At 36.6% G+C, this 16,217-nt stretch overlaps 1 long non-coding RNA gene across 1 annotated transcript in view; it reads right to left on the bottom strand.

Annotated features, from left to right (window-relative positions):
- LOC135418808 (uncharacterized) overlaps positions 1-16,217 on the bottom strand; it is a 129,673-nt gene that overhangs the window by 79,390 nt on the left and 34,066 nt on the right. Inside the window, exons 2-3 of the long non-coding RNA XR_010432674.1 lie at positions 15,080-15,172; positions 3,001-3,167 (exon numbers count right to left, since the gene is read on the bottom strand). This is a non-coding gene — a long non-coding RNA (uncharacterized LOC135418808). The remainder of the gene's footprint in view (positions 1-3,000; positions 3,168-15,079; positions 15,173-16,217) is intronic.

Raw genomic sequence — 16,217 nt, 5'->3', positions numbered from 1 at the left:
CTACAACTACTCTTAAACAGTTTTAAAGTATACAAAAATATATCACTGAATGTTTCTTACACGTCTTTATTTACCAATGAACCAAAAACCACTAACAAATAAATTTCAGACTCCAGCATCAAGTGCACCAGAAGTAACTCACGATTGTGTGTTACTGCCCCTGTAATACACAAGGACTGACAGCAACTGTTCTGTAATTTTGAAACACTGATGCATGAGATTTTGCTTCACTGAATTCCACTTGATATCCAGCAGAAACCAGTCACTAGAATCTGGAAATCAACAAGAAGCAGCTCTGTGCAGGTATATCAAGTTGTACAAAGTTATTAAAATACTTTTTCAAGGCAGTGCTATAAATGCAGAATTTATAAAAAAAAAAGCAATCTGCATAAAATATGGTTGCATATTCTTGTTACTATATTAGAAACAGCCCACTCCCACTTTGAAACAGCCATACATTGAATAAATGTCTAAAGAATGACACTTCAAATTTTCAGCCACTCTTTCTTATGCTTGATACAGAATATGCACTGCAGGGATACAGGATAAGAGTTACTAATTTATAATCAGTTATGACAGGTGACCAAAAGTTTGCTTTTGAAGTTAATCCAAAATATTAATGATGATTTTGTTATATACTTCATTATCACCTACACTACCAATGCAAGAATGTCAGTAATGGTAATTCAACACAAGTATAAACTCCCATGACCTCTGAAGAAGCTTGGAATATTTCACTTAATTAAGTTAGAAACAAACACTTGAAGTTTTTGAGTTCTCTAAGAACTGAAGTTTTCTATATGTTCTGCAAAATCCAAACTTTATACTGTTATGATTTTTAAGCAGCTCGTTCCAACCAAGGAGAGAGACTGGGAGATAAACCATAGAAATAAAAGAGTAAATACTTTATGTGCATAAGGTATCCCAGACAAATTGGGGCACTCCAAATGTGATTATGTTTAAAGCATACAGGTACAACATGATTTGACTAATCACTAACACCCACACTACCAATTACTAATAATAATAAAACTTCTCTAGATCATTTCCTATTTCTTTTGTCCTTTCATCAGTGGCTGATGAACTACTTAATGTCTCTGGAAACTCTGTAGCTTTGAACAGGTTGGTACTTACTCCTGCTAGGGGCTATAAACCCTCACTGCTTCCATAACTGTACAGTGGTATGGCAGACTCCAAATAAAACCAGAGAATTGGTATATTTATAGTCTACTATTTGGACTACTGGCAAGTCTTTGTTAAGGCAACCAATTCTGCTGCTTGTGCACTCAGCTTCAGGCTGTGGTGAAGACACTATTACTTTATCTTACAGAATCATGGAATTATTACAATTGGAAAATACCTCCAAGATCATCGAGTCCAACCTTTGATTGAACACCAGCATGTCAACCAAACCATAGCACTAAGTGCCACGTCCAGTCATTTCTTGAACACTTCCAGGGATGGTGACTCCACCACTTCCCTGGGCAGCCCATTCCAATGCTTGACAACCGTTTCAGTGAAGAAATTCTTCCTGATATCCAAACTGAACCTCCTCTGGCACAACCATTTCCTCTTGTCCTATCATTCGTTGCCTGGGAGAAGAGCCTGACCCCCACCTGGCTACAAGCTCCTGTCAGGTGGTTGTAGAGAGTGATGAGGTCTTCCCTGAGCCTCCTTTTCTCCTGCCTAAACACCCCCAGCTCCCTCAGTCACTCCTCATCAGACTTGTGCTCCAGACCCTTCCTCAGGTTTGTTGTCCTTCTCTGAACTCACTCCAGTACCTCAAAGTCTTCCTTGTAGTGAGGGGCCCAGAACAGGACACACTGTTCAAGGTGTGGCCTCACCAGAGCCCCGTACTGTGGGACAGTCCCTGGTTCTGGCTGCGCTATTTCTGATACGGGCCAGGATGCCAGTGGCCTTTGTGACCACCTGGGCACACACTGCCTCATGTTCAGCTGGTGTTGATCAAACCCACCCCCCCCCGGGTCCTTTTCTGCTGGGCTGCTGCCTTCAGTAGCTACTAAATAACCTGGAACTTCATTACCATTCAGATAATATGAGGCCCTGCCCACCCATAGTTTAAAGCACAAAGGTACCTTTGGTCATTTAAAATTTGATAGAGAGTTGAAAGTGATTGTCTAGGCTGTATAAAATGTTAATGCAGATAGAGAGTTAGCATTTCCAGAGGCGAACTTAGCCTGGAAAAAGGTGTTAGTTAACTGTATTGAATGTTTTTCACAAACTGATCCCTAAAGAGTTCTATACCTGTATTTGAAAGGGAGCTGCAAAAGTACAGTAAGTCAGAGTTTTTCAAATTTTTTGTGCCAAAACACTACTTAACAGATGCCACATGTAGCTCACAATCAAAGAGCAAATATCAACACATTGTATTTTTTACAGATTCTTTAGCAGTTTCTTGCTATTTCACAAAGAAATGATAGATTTAGGACTAAAATAGTCAGGAATCCTACCTCTGTGCCCACAGAGAACCTGAGAACAAGCTTGTAGGCCCTAGGATTTCTGTTCTAAGTATTTTCCAGAGAAATCATGAGTTAACACAAAGAAAAATGGAGCAGGACATTCTCTGTTGTATTTGAAAAGGTAAAAACACTCTGCCACTTGTAGCAATGAAGAGACAGCCTATGAAACGAGATTGGATTGAACCATTTTAGAATATGCAATAGAAATGTAAAGTAAGAATTAATTCATGCTAAATTATAATGTAATCTGGATCAGATAGATACCATATAATCTGAATGTAGATGTGTGGTGGAGGATTACTCTTGGCCAGCATCCAAACACTCACCCACCTACTCCCTCCTCAAGTGGACAAGGGGAGAAAGAGGATGGAAAAGTTCATGGGTCAAGATAAAGAACAGGAAGATCACTTACTGGATACCATCAAGGACAGAAAAAACTTGGGCAAGACTAATTTGAATATATTGCTGATTAAAATACATTTGGATAGGAAGAAACAGAGTAGAAAATAGAAAGCAATACCTCCTCCCCATCTTTTCCTGGGCTCAATTTAACTTCTTGTTCTGCCCCTGCAGCAGCAGAAAAGGGTTGGGGGTTAAGGTCTCTCCCTACTCCTCCTCCTTTTTAAAAACACGTGCTCAAGTGTGAGCTCTTGAAGGGCCACAGTATCTTCAGAAAATGTCCAGCTGCTGTAGGTTGAGAGAAAAAGGGCAAAGCATATTCTGTGATAAATTGGTCAATAGTTTAACTAACTCACAAACCTATAAAACATTAAGAACACAGTGAGTAATGGCTTAGCTCTAGCAATCTTCCTTCTTATCTTTTCAGCTCTTTAAAAACTGTGCATTTTGACATAATACATATTAAACATCCAGTATCCAAAAAAAACAGAGTAAAATTAATTTAAGAAAGAACATGGGCAGTGTGACATCAGAAGGTAAGGGGCATTTCTGTATCCATTAATTGCTGTGCTGCTATTTGAAATATGAGAACTTCAGCACATGAAAATAGGAGAGCAAAAGGTAATATCCAGTGTTCTAAGTGTACTTCTGCATGGCAATTTTCTTGATTGAGCTAAAAATATTTTGTAAAAGTCTTGGACTTCTGTTTGTTTTGATAAAGCAATTCTATCAGATTAAATCCTGGTTCCATTGTGGAAAGAACAGGAACTTCTCACTAAGAAGATTTTTCTAACAGGCCACTAGAATATTTATTGTTTCAAGTTTGATTGAACTGCGTTGAGTTATTACAAGATTAGTAGAGAATTCATGCTGCAGAAAAGCAAAGAGTACCTATATCTGAAAAAATAATTATAGTTTATCTTGCTTATGACTTTTTAAAATGCCAAGAAGCTCTCAAAATACAGTACTCCTTTTCTTTTAAAATTCTTTCCAGGAAAAAGAAAAATAGTTTAAAAATAAATTCTTACCCACAATAATTACCCATACTATTAAACCAAAACAACTACAGTCAATAAAAATTATTTTTCTAAAACCAACTGTGTAGCAAAATGCCATGTGTATTAAGTTGCCTTGGGACACACTGGCTATTCAGATTCACAGGCATTTAACTGCATTCAGAATTTAAAATTACTTCACATGTGCTGAAAAAAAGCCAGAATTAGGCCTTATTAAAATAATAAAAAGGATGAAGAAGAATAGAATGGAGTAGAGAAAAACAGGAAAGGAATTAGAAAAAAGAAGAAAGGAAATTAATATGCTACTGCTTGTTTCCACTCCTGTTTATGTTATCTTTTTCTTATTTATCTGAAAAAGACAGATTTGACAGCTCATGAGTGAAAATCTACATCACCACGTTCTAAGTTCTAAAGCCTGTCTCATCTGAGATTTTTGGAAGAATTTAAAAATAAGACGAACCAACCTCTCACATTCTAGCAGTGCTTTGATATTTTTCCAGCTTTTTCAAGTAATGAGTTTTGAAGTCCAGTCCTTTCAAGGTGGTCCCACAAATGGCGAATTTCAAAGAATCTTTTGAGAAGATGATACATGTGTTTGAAGATGCAAACTGAAGGCTGCCAGAAAGCACGAGATAGCTTATTTAATTTAAAATTTCCAGTGGGCAAAGTGGATCATAGTATCTCAGCTACTTAGTTTCAGTTTAGTTAAGCCAGCTTTTAGGCAAATCAACTAAACATATACAAAAGGATGAGCTGGGAAGTGAGAAAAGAGCAGGAGGTGCACCCACCCAAATTAAAGGCAGCCTTTTTCTGGAGAGCAGCTCAGCTCAGGGTTCTGCCATCTCTCTCTCTGGGCTGCATAAAGTCCCGGGCCCACCCTCCTGCTTGACCTGTAAGAGCTCCCAGGGACCAACGTGGAGTTAACAAGATGAACCAATAACAAACAGTTTCACCCCTCTTTTTTCAAACCTGTGTTTCATTTCAAACATACATACCGCAATATTTGGAGGATTAATCTGGGCATCTCAGTGGTTATAAAGAGAAGCAGGGATATTGCAGTTTCTGTCTGTACTAATTTATTCGTGGGTTACAGGTAAAAAAAAAAAAAAAAGCCTTACAACCACACAAGGACCATAAATCTAGTTGTACTCCCTTTTACCTGCACCACTTGGTTTCCCAGAGAACCCAGGCAATCCTACCACGGTTTATACACATAAACTCACACAAATGTGTCTTGCTGAGGTGTGATGTGAATTGGTGACAGAGGGAAGATAGTGAGGAAGAAAAAAAAATTTGTCTTGGTAGGTGTTGTTGGAAATATATACATTCAGTTATTTCAAAATTTGAAATAAGTTTTGATTTTGCGTAAAATGTGTGGTATGTGCATCTTTAAAACCACTTTCTCTTACAATGATTACAGCAATTTGAACAGTGAATGGATTAATAAACTGTGAAGGGAATTAAGCACTTTACATAAAGCACTGAAGTATATTAATAACAATTTAAATTATATAAAGAACATATGGAATCAATCTAAAAAATGTATAAAGTATTTGTTTTATAGTGTTCTGTAAAATCTCTGTATATGTACTTTTCTGAGTTAATCTCATCAAAATGCTACCAATATTTATATATTTAAAAACAAACAAACAAACAGGAATATATGAAAACCTAAAGAAGAATTTTAGGTTCTTTTTCTCTTTATGGAAGTGCACTTCAAATTTAAAAATAGCTTTCAAGGAGAATTTAAGAGCAACAGCTATACTAGGATTTGCTTGTCTCTAGATAGCTGCTATATAATTTACTTCTTCAAGTACATACAGGAATATGGTTGCTAAATACTTAATCACATATAAACAGCACAATTCCCTCCCTGTTTCCTGTTTTTATGTAAGCGAAGCACAATAGAATTTGTCATGGGACAAAAAGGGAACACACTGCATGTGAAGAACCAAGAATTTCTTGCTAGTCTAACAACACTGTCCTATCAAAAGCGGTTACTAGTTTAATTATTATTTGCAAAAGGTGGTGTGGAGAGGGTGGGGGAAAATAATTCTACACACAGTCCCTGTTATCTCCCTCTCTCGTGTCATCCTCAGCTTTTTTAATGCTTCTCTAGTGAGGTCCTATGAGTCAGTGGTGCCAGATTTTCTCAAGGAGGTGGAGCAGTTTGTGACACACTGAGAATGCCCCACATTCTCTATCAGAAGGAACCCTGATTCTCTACCAGAAGGGATGCTGATGCTGATGGCAGTGTCTTCCCTATCCGAGAATCCAGTAGTGCTAATTTCCATCTGTTTTCCAAGACAAAGCTTCCATTTCTTCCTTGGCTGTCAGTGCTCCATGAAACCTTATTTTGTTATGCATTGTGTGTTTACTTTGAGTATTTCCTCCTTGTGTTCTTTGTTATGGCAAATCCAGTTTTACCCAGCTCCCAGTGGTGCTTTCTTATAGCAATAAGTACGTAGTTACTGGTCACACTTTCTTGTTTATCATCCCATATCTACAATCCCCTGTATTACACTGTACTTTCAGGTCAAGAGTCATAAAAGGTATTCAACACAGAATGGCTATTTGCTGCAGAAATAGAGAAAAGTTACCATCATAAATAGGTGTTATGCCACACAGTTGGGGAAAGCCAAACTAAAGCTAAAACTACTTGAGTAACAGTAACCAATTCACCACACAATTTCCTGTTACAGCTTTAAAAAGCTAGAACAAAGCTCCAGCCCCTATCCTGTTAACTGACCTGAAGAAGGAAACAGTATGTATCTTTAAATGAAATTCAAGCAAGGGTGTGCTTAGGAGCACAGTACAGAGGATGATCTTAGTCATGCTGTGGCAATTTGCTATGTTGTATCTGTGTTTTTTTTTTTTAATTAAATTAATTTTTTAAAATAAAAGTAGACTGTTTTGTCAGCAATCACTAACAACATGCAGATAGGAGGAAACTGATTCATACCTAAAGGAATCACATGGGAATTTATGAAAGGTCCCAGTTGCCCTGTCTCCCTTAGAAAATTACACTGTTCTTACCAGCAAAGATGATGAGCACTGGGGAGCAGCAGTTCTGAAGGAAGACAGCCTCCACAGTTTTAGGTTCTTTGGCAGATGCAAACAGAATATATTTATTCATTTAGATAAAGAGAGGGGTTGAGTATGAGAGTTTATTGAGTTGTTTGTCTACAGATATCCATAGAAAACTGAACAGAGACCTTAACATGACTTCTAGACCACAAGTTGCCCCCAAACAGTATCAGTTTTAACCAAGTCATTTCTGATAAATGTCTGCTTGTACTTTCCTAAACTGCATTTAAATAATTTAAACCCCTTAACCTTCCAAAGCATCTATTTAATGCCTCATTACTTTGCCTATTTCCCTAATCCAAACTGATATGCCCATGCTACTTGAATTCATTACCTCTTGAAGCACTGAAAACAAATAGTCTTTTTCTCTGTGATAGCTTTTACCCTGTCCCTTCTCAGATTTCACTTGACATGTTTTCTGAACTTCCAACAATTCACATTCCTCCTCCTCAGTTCTCTCCAAGGGATTGGTATCTCCCTGAAAGGATTAAGGGGACTCATTACCTCAGGTGAAGCCTTACCCTGGGGGAGGAGAATAGAAGGATTACCTCATGGCAGTTTCTTCTGCCCTATAGCTCCTTATCCAGTGATTCTGCCCCACTCTAACACCTGTGACAAGCACCCTGTCATTAGATCATTGGCTGCTTATCCAAAAATGTGAGCATAGTGATTGTGAGCCCCTTATTTCTGACAAAGCAGTAAGTATCTTCAGTGAGCTTGCAGTGCTTTTACATAAATTATGGAACTGCTGTAGCTTCCATTGTAGTCACTTTAGGCCCCTTTCCGAGTTTGGCTTTAGAAACCTGTGTGATCACTGTGTCAGATCTGCAGATGGAGCATAACCACCCTGTGAATATTTCTTATCTATGTGCTACGTCACATAAGATACTTGACACTTTAAAGATATACATAAATACATTATTTCATGGAATAATTCAAAGGCAAACAGAGTTGCTTGTATTTAAGCCATAAATACTCTTATATGTCTAAGCAAAGGCAAAACAGATAAAACTTTTCTACGTATAAAACTCTAGTTTTTTGATGGGAAGGGTTTCGTAATGATGCCATCTTGCGATCATGGCCAAAATGACACTGTCTACAACTACAGCAATGTTTCATTTTATCTACTTCAGGCTCAGGAAACTAGTGAATAGACAATGTCAGGAACAAACTGATGGCAGCAGGTATTTTCACCAAGTATCTGGATCTTCAACAGGTAGTCTAAACAGAAGGTGCCAAACACAACTCCCCATAGTCTATGAGTATTAATAAACCCACAAACTTATTTGCATACTGGAACTACCACTGGAATTTTCTTTAAAAACTATACATCATACAGAGCCTTCTAACCAGATTTATTTATGAATTTCAAGATACCATTTCAACAGGGAAACTATGTCTTGCAAGGATACTACTTCACTACACACAACCACCTCAAGTATCTGAATTTTACGGTAATTAACTAGACATTTAGATAGGGGAGTGTGAGAAATTCAGTTTAAGATCTGGAATCAGCAGAGAGAGAGTTTATGTTTTAAACCAAACAAGTAGCTTAGACACAGGTTGGAAATGGCACATAAGGTTCAATATTTGCTTGTCTGCTGCAATTGTGTATGGATTTTTAACTAAATTTATCATTGGCAGAAGAATGAAAACCACATCAGTTTTCTTTATTAACCTTAGCACTTAGCTGGGTTTTTATAGGAATTAGAATAAATTAGAATAGCAATTTATATTAGAGATGTTTGGCTAATTGATATTTTATAATTAAAAGTTCTGACAATAAGGAGTTACATAGAGCAATTACTACAAAAATTAACATAAATTTAATTATGGGTGTTTATGTGTGGGTAGTTCATAAACAATTAGTCTGCAAGATTAGCGTCACTTGATGCTTTATGTGGAATCCTGTAAAAGCTGCAGAACACTGAAGTCTTTCTTCCCTCATCTCTTGGTTAATCATGAACTTGTATAATTCAATTCAGCTAAAAGTGACATTTATAAAGCTTTATCACATAAAGATCCTTACTGTGTCTCCACAGGGGGATATGCATATGGAAAGTCTTGAGCCTTTCTGTTCAGCAGCCACTGGCTGTAATTCAAGGGCCTTGTTCACTGCAGGGATCAGGAATGTTTTTTCACCAATGTAACTGTGTGGGTCTCATGTTCTTTTCTACATGGATTCACCACAGGGAGTCAAAACACAGGAGAGGTAACCCAGAACCCCCTCTATCTGAATAAGGCACTGAATCAACTCTTTCCTATCCTGGAGAGAGTGATACCTTCATCTCCTATGGCTGCTGCCACAGTTTTTGATGTCACTCTTACATATCAGGCACAAGCAACGAATGCTCATCAGTCTTCAAAGAAGGAAATCAAAATACATCTGAATTTCACATGAATCTTCCTTTATACAGTCTATGTTCTGTTGCATGTGGTAAAATGCTTTCACTATCTAAAGCTACATTGTATTTCAAGGAGACTAAGGTGATGTTGACCACTGGAGCACTGGGGCTTGCAGGATTGTTGGGGACTATCTGATCCAGGCAAAGGTTTTACGATCAATATTTTAGGTTTATGGTTCTTTTCTAAACCCCTATAAGGTTTAAGGCAGATAAGTGTCTTAAATGAGGGGGAAAATCACCTTCATTCAAGGTTTGTTAAGAAAAATCAGACTGTATAAAGAATTATATCATGCCAAGGAAACTATGCCATGAATTCCACACAGATTAAATCCTCATTTTTAGACAATTTTAAAGAAATACCAGCATAGTGATCTACTTACTGCTCATCATCTAACTTGGTCAAAGATATCTGTAAATCCAGATGTGAGGGTGTTTGTTCCTCTGGCGTAACTGTTTCAAAACCACATCATCATTTTTCAGTTCTAAAATAATGAGAAGATGCAAACAGCAGGGTTAAATACAATTCTAAAGTGACTTTACTTTCCTTAGTGAGAATATCTAAACTATCCTGGCAAACCCTTCACCTTTTCTGCTAGATTCCCAGGAATTTACTCTCAGTCCTGACAGTCAAGGGTGATTCCTTCAGAAGATATTTAGCAAGTGGTCATAGATTTGTCACTGTCAGGCAGCTGCACTGTCACACTTGGAGAACTTTCAGCAAAATGGACCTTAAAAAGGTAAAATTTTGGTTATGCAAAAGGTCCTTCAAAACAGTAACTTCTTACAATTATCCTTAAAACCAAAATGCCTTCTGAGACAATTTGTTTAAGAAATTCTGGGAAAGAAGATTTTCTCTTGATTTGACTTAACATTTCAAGGGGAAACAAGATTATGCACTGTATCTTAAATCCTCCATTAGGCCTAACACAAGCATGCATTGAAATGATCATATTAATCATAATTGGCTGAATGATAAGTACAAAAAGGATTCGCTTTTCTGGCACTCATACCAATGTTCAGGTTACACAGTATAGACAACAGTTTTCACTGGTATGGAAAAGCTTTGCTGAAATGCTCTAGAAGTTGTACTGTGGTTACACGTAACAAGTTCAAAGTAGTTCTATGTATTAGCTCAAAGGACTGATAACTGTTCTGTAGGTGTAACAGGTATTCCTTTATCATAGCTTAATCTTAGCTGGGCCTCTAGATGGTAGTGTAACACCACTAATGACATCAGGGAGGTATTGCAGTGGAATATGAGCATATTCACTTTTATCACTGACCAGTACTCAGCTCATCTCACAAAGTAATCCTAAAATCCATGTGTTATCAGTCTCCATCAGTCTCAATAAAACCTACTTCAGGTTTTGTTGAAAAATTGTCTGGTTTACAGCATCTAAGTTTGCATTCTTATTGTCCATAACATTATTCCCTAGAACAGATCAGGGCAAAAACACTCCACTGTATTTTTTTTATGTTCCTGTAGAAGAAAAAATTAAAATTGTCATTTTAGTCTGGCACCTAAACAAAAATTACTTTTATGTCAGCAATCTTTTAAAAAGCAGCCTTGTGGGAAAACAAATTCTGAGAGGATTTAGAACGTGTCGTAGTCTTTTAACTTCATATTTTTGTGTACTTTAAACAAGAGCAGAAAAACAAAGAAATTTTGATTATTTACCAATAAACTTAACCAGTTCATAATAAATTTATGCATAAATTGCACCAGGAAAACTTCATGTGTCTTCTATATTATGTGGGCTATGATGACTGAGCTGATTGCATTGAAACGATGTAATGGTTATTTTTGATTCATAAGATTTACTTCCTGTGGACAGAGTTGCTGAGTTAAGGAACTAAATTTTTGAAATCACTTCTACAACGCTTAAAGTGTAGTTTTCTAGTCATTAAGGATAGCACAGTAGATAGACTGAACCTTTATCAAGACACACACTACATTGTACCTAATATAATGAGATACTTTTCAACTCATTGATCATCTCTCAGACTGGATTCTGAAATGAAGGATAAGATATTTTTCTTTATGTCATAGTATTTGCAATGAAGAAGGTTCCCAGAACGGTGTTTCATGGGATCCTCTTGACTGGATTGGAATTCACATCACAGGAATTTATAAAAGTGTTATAAAAGTGTGGCTAGTTCGCATTATTTGTAAACAAATGAAGTGGGTTTAATCCACAGTTTTCTCAAGCACAAGACATGTAACTGCAAAAAAATCACTCTGTGTCTAGAAGATGGATTCAATGCCTTTGGAAGGATATATGTTATTCCTGTGCTCTGTAATTGTCTTGGGTTCTGTGCTTCTGAAGCAAACCAAATATCAAGTAATCACAGTCCTGAAAAACAGATACACTTCAGTGCCACATAACATAGGAAAAGTTGTGAAATCAAGATAAATAGCAACACAGACTCCTAAAACAAAAACTTTACTCCTGAAGACAATAAATAGAAAAGCAAAGATCAGATGATTTCAGTCATTAAAAATATCTGGCTTTCAAACGCAAAGTTAAACTGTTATTTCCCTGTCAAATACTCAGAACTTTTTCATCACAGCACTGCATTACATTGTTATGTTTGAAAGACAAAATTATGATGGCTGCTAGGAAAATATGTGAGTTACAGAAAGTTAAGACAAATTTATTACAACATATTTGTTGTACACAGCTGACCTAGGAAAGCAATAATGTCTGCAATGTTCTAAAATTAGTATACAAAGTGGTAAAAACCTATTGCTTCGGGTATAAATTGCATTCTTCTTCAGTTATACTCTCCCTGTTTCAATTACTGATTTCTGCTTCACCAAATAATGTAGTAGCTGAAAAAAAAATAGTTGAAAATTGCCTCAAGGCAATTACAGAAAGAAGTATTTAGACATGCAAAATATTTTTTTCACTGAGTTCTAATGTTCTTCCATTTGCTACCATACCTTGAGCTCCTATATTATTTTTATGTGGGTTTTTAAATCAGTTTTGCAGAACCCTTCTGCAAGTTGGTCTGTCGTATATAAATAGAATCATAGTTTTGGACTGTAACAGTTATTTGTCATAGCATGGAAATAGCATATATGATGTACCAAAAGGGAAGCTACACTCAGCAGCAAAAGCAGTGGAAAGAAAAATTAGTAATACTGCATACAGAGTTTAACAGTTTTTTGAATAGTACTTTGTTATGCATTTCCCTCATACTCAAAAGAGTTCAAAGGAATAAAGAGCCAACATTCTCTGCTATCCTCAGAGGATCAAGTCATCTAAAAAGGAAATGCTCCAATCCCAGAACTCTATGACCACTTGCAAGTTTATTCCTTAGTTTGTAAGCAACAAGATATTTTCAGATTTTGCATTCCTATCTGAAATACAACATACAGTGGTAGTGGGAATGAGGATAGAGAATTGAGATCTGAAACAACACTAGTGTGTGCTAAGACGAAAGTTAAGCAGGTCATTCTGAAAAAAGGGCCAAGACCTCTGGAAAACCTGACAACATTTTAGCATGTTTATTCTTTATGGTTAGGACTGAGGTACATAAAATCTTATGGGAGTAATAAAGCATTATATTGCTTTATATGTGGGAAGAGTAAGAATCAATTGGAAGCTTCTGTCTCTAAATTTTGATGAAAAAAGCATATGCTTTTTACAAACTGTCTGTTCACTTTGCCTGCGCATGTAGGAGAGTTGCTTAATTTGTCTGCTTTGGTGCTGTCTTAGGAAAGAACTTTTCCCTCCAAAACAAACTGAACCTGAGTTTCACACATCCCAGGGTATTGCTTCAGTTACTGAACCAATACATACTCACACTCAAGGGTTTTTTTTCTTCTTTTTATCTTGTATTTTACGTTTGCAGAGGGGAAAACATAATTTTCAAATCAATTTAAAAGGCTCTGATTGTTTATTGGTGCAGCTGAAACATTTTGATAGTGGGTAAAGTTTCCAGGAGACTGTCAGCACTAGTAAAAATAATTGAGGTATGTTCATAAATCCTGTCAAACCAAATTGCCTCTAAGAGCATAGTATGAAGGAATGCAGTTTTGTCCCCCCTTTTCCTCATACCTTGTTTCTGAAGTGTGGGAAATAACCAAATTTCTAACAGAAACCCCCCATTTTTTATGCACAGCTACGCAAAGTCCATGATTTAAAGCAGTGCTTATGTTTTCCTTCGTTATAGAGGTTGGCATAGTCACTCTATTTCCTTATAGAAATAGTTATACCTTAAGTTATTTATTTCCTTCTTTGTAAATAATAGTAAATTGTTCTTCTGATAGGCAATTCAGATTATTGCTCACAAGGGCCATCAAGTTATGGATGTATTAAAGTGCAGCAGGAATGAAATATCTATCACCTTAGAGCTTATGATGTGTCCAAAAATCTTGGAAATTTTAATAGGCTGTGAAATATTTTGCCACTGCAAGTCACTTTCACAGCACGCCGTGCAGCAAATGATTTAACTATTGCCAATCTATTCTTGGGTATCAAAGGCATTAATTAAAATGCAACTGCATGCCCTTTCTTGATGTATACAATGCTTTCCTCCCATCCTCTCATAAGTAGAAATGTATGCTAAAGAAATCCCTCTTCAGTGTGAACTTCAGCTAGCAGAGTGAGAACTAGTTTGACAAGCTCTTGAAATAGCCCTGAAAAAATGTCACGCGAGCATTACTTAAGCACTAAAGTGGTGTCTGTGTTTATGTCTGAAAATATTTTGTAGGCTATGGAACTAGTAAAACTCTTATTTGAGTCAACTACCATTTTATTTTCCTCATGCTTCTGCTTAGAGATTTCCTTTTCTTTATCCAATTTTAATTTAGCCTTTATGACTTGTGTAAGAATATTTATTTGAAATTGAAATCCTGCTCTCTGTTAAGAGGATACAGCCTCCTCCAAAGCCAATACTTTTAGCAGTTTTTAAATTTGGTATGGAAAAAAACAACCCCAAAAGATGTCTTTTGTGCACATACAGTAAAATGTGCAAACCACTCTATAACCTAATGCATTAACTTTATTTCCTACCTGTCTAACTGTATTGCGACCTGGTATACTTTACATTAGCTATTATTTCTGCAAATTCTCATTTTCTCTGTCAAATGATGCATGAAAGCTAGAATCACTACGGCTTAATGGAATAAGCCTCTTATCAGTGCTATATATCAAAGGCATCTCTCTCCGAACACCTAAGGACAGAGGGAGCATAAGTTCTAAAACAATTTCACTTGAATTCACAATAGGTCACTGGGTTTGAAGTTTTGCTGCAGCTGTTTACTTTTCCCTTGCTGGGGGGACAATGGTCAGTGTTATGCTGTTATTTGTTCTTTACAGGCTCAAGTGTGCTGGAGGTCAGCATGGGATTACAGATAAGAAAGGATGTCGAGGGATTTCTTTGTCTCAAAGAAGCACTCGATTTGTCTCTATTACAAAAGTTCGAAAAAGAAAAAAAGCATGCATATTTTTAATAATTTATATAATAATATCAACAGTTGATATAACAACATCAACAGTAATATGAATAATATAATAATGAATAATTGATATAAGAGCAAAGAAGAGGATGAATATAGTTTTATAAATCCAAGGCTGCAGTCACAGAGGCTATGACCAAAAAACAGAAGCACAGGTTTGGGGTAAGCTACAAGGAACAACGAGGCAGGAGAGGGGAGAGAAAGAGAATTCAAGTCCATGACTACCTTGATCTGGACTGACTGTCTCTGCATCACTTCTGAGTTTGTGGTAACAGTCCTTTGTAGATGCAAGGCAGTCAGGATCATTCAAGTGTCAGCCTGGAAAACAAAAAGCAAACAGGTATATGAATGATTGTGTCCTTGCTTAATGAAAATCAAATAAATATTCCCAAATTACTTTTGGGGAGGGCAGGGGAAGTCCAGAACTGTATAAAAGGTTCCAAACAGGACAGTAAGAATCAAATCGGAAAACTTTTCATCCACGTCTTCTTCCACATTGTCCAAAGCCAAACTTCAGTTTTCATTTTCTTTAATCATATCATGCTTATGATATTATGGGAGAAAGTGAGTCTAACGAAGTATTCAGGTGGCTGCCAGCTATTACTTCCTTTCCAAAAGTCCCCCAAAGCTGCATCTTATCTAGATCTTCTAACTATATGGAGAATTACACCTCTGCGCTTCACCTTCTTAGTTGCATCCTGGTATTCAGCCAAGTGGTATTTGGGTTTTTTTTCATGAGAAGATGATTATCTTATTATATTGACTTCCACATTCTTGTAGCACTAGAAAACTGTGCTTATGAGTATTCAGTTCACAGATGAAGCACATGAGCAAGAATGGGACACAGATGAAAAAGTGCTGACAGAGGGCAGGTATACAGATTTCTTGCCCATGTATGAAGGGACAGTACAGCTGGAGGCACAGAATTGATATCAATTCATTTCTTTGTGAGGCCATGGAGGTTTTATTTTTCTAACCCTTTATTTTTAGTGCAAAGGACATTTGACAAGGACTGAATCAGTGAATCAGTCTTTTTAGTGTAATTTATGGAATTAACCCATGAATCTTCAAACCTGGTGATATAAATTATACCTTCAAAGTATCATGGCTTGCTGAATATTATGTTACTTTCCCGTTTTAAAAGTTCTGAAGTAGAGAGCAAAAACTATGTGATGTATAGCATCAATTACACAACACAAAATCAACACTTTGTCCTATAGGTTATACATGACTTTGGACTCTATGTAAAGAGGATTTAAGCTGAAAGTTCAAGAATAGCACAACCAGATTACTATCAAAAAGGTTGAGAGTAGCCTTTTGATGCTTTCCCAGTACAGATACTAGTAATAAATACTGAAATATT

This window comes from Pseudopipra pipra, chromosome 9, assembly GCF_036250125.1.
Source record: "Pseudopipra pipra isolate bDixPip1 chromosome 9, bDixPip1.hap1, whole genome shotgun sequence".
In the NCBI taxonomy this organism is placed as follows: domain Eukaryota; kingdom Metazoa; phylum Chordata; class Aves; order Passeriformes; family Pipridae; genus Pseudopipra; species Pseudopipra pipra.
This window is presented reverse-complemented; position numbering and strand designations above follow the sequence as displayed.